At 26.5% G+C, this 7,542-nt stretch overlaps 1 long non-coding RNA gene across 2 annotated transcripts; it reads right to left on the bottom strand.

The window, feature by feature from the left end:
- Window positions 1-3,801: 3,801 nt before the first annotated feature.
- Window positions 3,802-6,729, bottom strand: LOC105851586 (uncharacterized). Of its 2 annotated transcripts, none has more exons than XR_001143336.3 (2): window positions 6,284-6,729; window positions 3,802-4,639 (listed from the first exon to the last, which is right to left on the bottom strand). It is a non-coding gene; the product is annotated as an uncharacterized lncRNA (long non-coding RNA). The 2 variants fall into 2 exon arrangements; XR_012161916.1 differs by having other exon boundaries at window positions 3,802-4,478.
- Window positions 6,730-7,542: the final 813 nt, after the last annotated feature.

Here is a 7,542-nt window from a genome sequence, read left to right as displayed (position 1 = left end):
GTGACGTGAATTTATATTTTATTAGTATTAGATATTATAATTTATTATTTATCTTATAAATTAAATATTTCAAATTCTATTTTTAAAATAGCATATCGCTCTCATTATCAATTCTACATCTCTTTTATTTATCTCAATGACAATCATTTAAAATACCATCTAACTATATTCTATCAATTAAAAAGGAGATAAAAAATGATTTGTTGAACACTAAATAGTCTAATATGACTTATTACAATCCCATGTGGCTATTGCACCCATTTCGCAATATGTTTTTTTTTTAATTACAACCTCACCATACTTACAATCTGATGCAGCTGAAAATACTTCACAATATTGCGTCCACATCACATTATATGGTATGTAATTTGAAACCTTAGGTCCAAGATGGAAGGTTGAGTAGGTGTGAAAGATCTTAAGGTATTTAATATTTGCCTCTTAGCTAAATGGAGATGGCGTCTAGTAGTTGGAAATATGAAAAGGGGAAATTTTTCTCTTTGTTGATATCAAGATTTATGTTACATTTTTATGGGTTTTAATTTTTGGTTTAAGCTTGTTTTGACTCAAATTGGGATTTTCGGAAGGGCGAGATTCGGTTTAATTTTGGTTTCAGACGTAAGTTTTAATTTGTTCTTATTTTTTATTTGATTTTGTGAATGAACATTAATTGTGGATAAAAAAAGATGATGTTGGATGAAAATTACAAGATCAAGAAAAATTATAAAGAAGAGAATGAATAAGTTAAGTTTCCTAGATTTAATAAGAGAAAATACGAAGGATACGAAGATTGAATTGAAGAACTTTAAATTTGGCACAAGTGTTTTTTGTTAACAAAAACAACGAAAAAAGGTACCTATGTTGACGGAATGAAATTTAGATGACCTAATTGAGAAAAACTTAAAGGATCATAATACAGAATTTAAATTTAATTTAAATTGTCACAGATGTAATTTGATCAATTTTTTCTTAATCAAATAAACATTAATGATCATTTATAACTGTCCTCGAAAGGATTTAAATTCAATGCCTTAAAATTATAAGGTTAAACTTTTATTACTGAAGAGCAAATCAATACTAAACTCTTTATCTTTCATTTAAGTAAATTTAACTTTGTCGCATAAATAATACTAATAAATATAATCCTTGTAAAAACATTTTTACCTAATACTATTACTCCTTGCGATTTTGCAATTTTGTCCAATTATAATCAAGTCTTTGGAGTAGCTATGCAATATTTTTTATTAATTTATGAACACAAAGTAGTAATAGATAAGAATTTCATTTTCTATTTTTTTATTACATAAATATACAAACTTGTTTTTGTTTATATTTTTATTTTTTATTTAAAGTTTCAACAAAAAGGTTGCAATTTCATCCCTGTTAACCAAATTCACATTTTAGATTCTATCTATAAAGATAACGGATAGTTAACTAAAATTCATTTTGCAGTCATAAATTTTTGATATTTTATATTCTTTAATTTAATCAATATATTTTTACCATTTCATATTTTTTCAGCTAATGTTTATTGACGTTTTATATTCTTTCAACTAATTTCTTTTCAATATTTCATATTTTTTTCAATTAACATATTTTTGATGTTTCATATTATTTTCATCCAAAGTATTTTTGTCATTTTTTATTTATTTTCTGAGTTGAGAGTAAATCAAATATATTACAATTTGGGACGGAATATTGAATAAACTAGTTCATTACATTGATAACTAATTGATTACACTTGTTAATTATTCTCATTGATTATATAAATTTTATTGTAACTTTTGACATAATCAACATTTTCATTATCAATACAATTTTCGTATTACATTTTTCTATCATCAATTGCTTCTATAGAAAATAATAATAACAGGAATTTATTGGCACCCAAATAATAAACCTAGAATGAAATATATTGAAAGGTTGAGGGGAAAGGGATGAGTTTTAAGTTTAACTGCAATAGAATTTGGATTCATTAGATTTTTACGTTGTTTTTCTTATTATTTATTTATGTGGTAATTGTGGACGTTTTATAATATGAGTGAAATTAATCTATGGTGAAATTATTTTTTTAATTTATAAATATTGAATCATCATCAATTAAATAGTTACGTCATTTAAAAATATCCACTTAAATATCTATTTTGTAACATCATACGAATACAACAATGTTTTGGTAAAATCAAAATTCATAAATGACTGAAGATAGAAGAATCTATTATAGGAATGAAATAAATAATTCAAATAAGATTGATAACATTTTACAAAGACAAAAAACACTATTATATTTTTGTTGTCCGAAAAATATGTATTATAACTTTTTTTACTTTGGGACAGTAATGTTATTAATTAATATTATATTATATTTTTGTTGTCCTAAAAATATGTATTATAACCTTTTTTTACTTTGGGACAGTAATGTTATTAATTAACATTATTAGTATTTTGTTGAATATAAACTAAATCGTATTTGTTGTATCTATTATATCCTCTTAATATCCATTGAGTCAAAAAAACAAAAATTCCCTAGCCACTTTAAAAGTGATGAAAATGACTTGAAGAGGAAGAAAATATCGTATAGTTCACTTTAGAAGCAATGAGACCACTTCTTCATCTCTTTCGTCGAACATCATGACCAGGTTCATAGCAACAAAGTATCTTCATATATATCACAGTTTTCTGCATATCATATAAATCACCTTTAATTTGTTCCAAGACATAAAATTTTCCACAATAAATACCACATTTTGCTGTCCATTTTTGTAGCCAAGATAGCTGAATAATATGTATAACGATTATTGTTGGATGTCTCTTGGAGTTCCTTTGAACGCTTCATATATATGAGGAAAATTTTAATCCTTTCTTTGATGAAGTGTTTGGGGGAACTCTTAGGTTCAATCAACATTGTGTAATAAAAATTAAACAAATTTTATTTGGTGCGGAACACTAGCTACTCACAGGTTTTGTTTGACACTTTGATTTTTTTTTCATTTTTTTTTATATATTTGACTTTATTACTTCATAATTGATTTAAAATTTTAAACCACGAGTACCATTCTTTTTTCATTTCATACAAATTTTATTTGGTGCGGAACTCGGGCGGCTCACAGATTTTATTTGACACTTTGACTTTTTTTTTTATAAATTTGACTTTATTACTTCATGATTGATTTAAAATTTTAAACCACAAGTACCATTCTTTTTTTATTTCATATATACCTATGCTGTGATTCCATTTTCTTGTTGTATAACAAGGTTTTTATGTAATTAAGCTTTTCTAATTGCAAATAAATTATACTCCCTTCATCTCACAAGAACAAGAAGTTATCTATTTGTAAAATAATTGTTTTAAAATAAATGAATCTTTTCAATTTATAATATAACGTTAATTATCTTTTTAATTTTCACTTTGAAAGGTGAATGCGCCAATACTTCATAAAAAAAAAAAAAAAATTAATATTTCTCTCTTTTTTATCTATACATTCTTTTAATATGTATGAAATAGTCAAATTAAATCATTGTTGTGACTTGTGAGATGGAGAAGTATTAATCAAAATCAAATAGTTATTTGCAGAAAAAGAATGATGATTGAAAGAGAGAGAAGATGAGGAAGTAAAAGGCTGAGTTATAGGGTCGTTTGGTGGTTTTGAGGAAGAACATAGAGATTGAGTGACAAAAAATCATAGATTTAACTGTCTCTTTAATAAAAACTAACCATCAACAACTAATATTAATCATTTCAAAAAATAAAAAAAGATAAAGTGAAAATGAGAAAACGGAAATCAAAAAAAAGATCTTGAGAGATAGAAAAATTGCAGAGGGTGTGTTATTTTGATAGTCATTCAACCTTCTAAATTAAACATCCTTTGAAATTGTCTTTGCAAAAACAAAGTTCTTTTAGAATAGTCTAGGAATCTTTAGATGAGAAACAAAGTCTCCTATCTCAACATAATCATCTCAAAAATGAAATATCATTGTTTGAAATGCAAGTTAACTAATGTATTATCTTATCAACTGAGCAAATAATGAAGCAAACAAGCAAATAACTAACGAGTTGAACAAATGTACTAAGTCGAGTAAGCACCAAAATTCGAACGAACGTACAAGGTTTTTTAGTGTGTTTATGTCCTTCATATTTGGGATCAAAAAAATGGATTAGCAAGCTCAATATTCCATAAGGGAATAATCAAAGTAGCTTACTTTTTCAGTCCCTTGTGTTCTCAAGAACCTCTAATTAACACGTCTGAATCGGTCAATCCAAAAGTGTATTTTGACACACACAAAAAACACATCTGAATTGACCGTTAATGGAGAGAGCGTTGAGAGTGGAAGAATAAGCCATCTAAATCAAAACTCGATCTTTCTTTAGCATTTTCCAGTAACATCAACTGCATAATTATACATACTTCAGCTTTGAACAGTGTTTGTCAGTTACTCTAGCTCAAGTGGTCCCTCTCCTTCAAAGTTCAAATACATTCTACCTGCATCACCATGATTTGAACAAACATAATTTCTTCTTCTTTTTTACCTATAAAGTGATACATTATCTCAAAGCCTTGCTAGCTGGTTTGTCATTGAAGATTAAGGAAAGAACATGCAAATTTGAAAGCAACAAGTCACAGCCACAGAAGTTAATTTATTTCTGTGAAACATAACAGGACGGTTGTATTAATAAATATAGCAGAAACATTAATTCAACTAGCTAGGAACCCATGAATATGATAAGCTTGTGTAAATAATTGAGCAGAATGAAATGTTTTACTGGAATTTAAGTGTGAGTAATAGTCTCGTATTGATTATAAATAGACCAAATGATGAACATATAAAGTAGGTGACTCGTATTCTCAATTTCTTAAAATTTTGAGTGAAGATAGTTTGGTGTCCAATTCTCTTGTTATCTTAGATCATTGGCTCGTAATGTTATCATTTCAAATTCTAATATTGACTCTTTCTAACTATATAAAAATTTGAAAAGTAATCTATATCCAAATTAAATGTTGATCCAACAATTATAGTGCTAGTGGCAGGAGCTGTAGCATTTCATACACATTTTTTTAATTAACATGTTATATTTGGACACAATATCACATAAAAATGTAGGAAACTCGACTTGAAATATCTGCTAGGAGAGGTATCTATGAATAAAATATATATGAGTTGTAATAATATTATATAATTCATCCATATTTTCTTTGAATTTATCCTTCTTAATTTTGGTCACTGACTAACGTTTTGGGGGGAAAAATGAATCATGGGTGAAATTAGTGCTGACTTCATGCTCTAAGTTTTTTAAAGCAAGTTGTTCAGGTTTTCAATATTTATTTTTTAAAATTGGTAGAATACAACAAAAACAATACAAATTCGACGTCGCTAAAATTCAAAATGATGAATTTACAAACAAACTTATAACATTCAAGTTAATAGTATAAAACAACAAAATAACTACAAATGTGACAAAATCAAAGTAATCGGAATAGTCATGTCTAAATTTGTAGTTTTGATGATCAAGTCAATGACTGAATTTGTAATTAATCGAAGCTTATCTATCTATATGAATGAAACGAACACTGCAACAAGACGAAAAACCAACAACGCACCAACACGATGAAACAAAATAATATCACACTCAGAGAAAGAAATCACATAAACACAAGAAAAAAAAAGAAATTGATGTATGTAAAAATCACTAATTTAGATAATGAAAGAGAAAAATGATGAATATGGGTTATTCCGGATAAATAATTGGATACAATCCACTCGTGTTTGGTGGATGAGAGGGGAGGAGAAGGAGTAGAGGTAGGTAGGTCAAACTTATAATGGACAATACTTTCAAGTTTCAACATTAAATATTACAATTACAATTCTTGTAAACAAAATTACAACCAAATTAAAATTACTAAAATCAAATATTGATGTATTTAGTCTTAAATTTGGATAAGATATATTCATTTTTGTTAATTCACTTTCTCTTATATTTGAGACTAGAGGGGTATCCGACAAAATGGCAATTTATTGACACCACTCCTAAACTACAATTTCAAGCACAATAGTTTAATAATTATCAAGCATATCCAATAGATATAACTCATACAATATTCATTATAGGCACAAAGTAGTAACACCTCAAAAGATTCTTCAAGGATTTGGGTTCAAGAATACACAATTGATGACAAAAGAATCCAGTGTAAGATTACCGATTTTTGTATCAATGTAAGATAAACTAGTTACTAAAATGTGAAAACAGAATAGCGAAAAACACATATGTGAAATTCAATAGAAAACTAACCTTGGATAACATTCAGCTTCATATATCATTAATATCGATCGGCAAAAGAACTTCAATCAATCAGCAAAGAGTCAATTGTTTTAAAGTAATAAAATTAGCTGCATGCAATAAATAATCGTTTAAACCTTTAATAATAATCATTCACCGGTGATTCCGAGAGTTCCTCCAAACACTTCAAGAACGTGGACGAGAAATGGAATCTTTAGTGAAATGTTTAAGAGAACTCTAGGAACAACCGATGCCTATATTTCTGTTTTTTGATAGTTACTTAATTGGTAGATTTCATAATATGACGAAAGTCTATTTACATATTAAATACTCTCTTTAACTTTGAATATAAACATTCATGTGATTCAAAGTTTAGACCATTCAAAGTTTAGACCAAGGCTCTCTTTCGTTAAATTAAATTAAGTTATAAGTCAGTTGATAGTTGAAAAATTAGTTGATAGGTGATAACTTGTAACCTGTAACACTAAAGCTAATTAATTGAAATTAAAATATTTGATAAATTTAGTTTTTAACAATATAAAATAACATAAAAGTATATAATTATCTAATTTAAAATAACAACAAAATGTGACATTTTTATTTAATTTCTCCCAGGTATTGTTTTATTTCATTTTCTTTTTCTAATCAATTTCTTATTTTACTTTTTTTTGTTATATCATTTAATTTTTTTCATTGCAATACAAACATAAATTTGTATAGTTTTCTAAAAGTTTAGCAAGCTCCATATGTATAAATAGTAATCGTAAAAATAATGTAATTCATTTATTGTTTATAATTTGACATAAAAAATAAATTCAACTTTATTACAATGATAAATTAGAAAATGAAGAAATAATAATAAATATGGCAACGCATATCTTAATCAATTTCTTGTAAGATGAATGGCATGAATTTTTTTAAGTTATTTTGACAAAGAATTAAATAAATTGGGTAGTTTATTCACGAAAATATATGTGAAGCTGGAAACCATTGAGTGAGAGGGTAGTGAATCAGTGAGGTAGTTATTTTGTATTACATAAGGCTGAAAAAATAATAAAAATAAAATAATAACTATAAATAGAAGAAAATGTAAAAAGCTATAAGTTCAAACGATACTTGAAATAGTATCTTAAAATAAGTTATAAGATGAAGAAAAGCTTATTTACCAAACACATCTATTATAATCCTATAAACTTATAAACTAGTTTAATAATTTATAAGCTAATTTATTGACGTTACCAAACAGTGTCTAAGTGCATGTTTGGTTTTAC

The sequence above is a fragment of the Cicer arietinum genome, chromosome 2 (genome assembly GCF_000331145.2).
Source record: "Cicer arietinum cultivar CDC Frontier isolate Library 1 chromosome 2, Cicar.CDCFrontier_v2.0, whole genome shotgun sequence".
Taxonomy (NCBI): Eukaryota; Viridiplantae; Streptophyta; class Magnoliopsida; order Fabales; family Fabaceae; genus Cicer; species Cicer arietinum.
The sequence above is the reverse complement of the archived record's forward strand: the minus strand, read 5'-3'. Positions and strand labels throughout refer to the sequence as shown.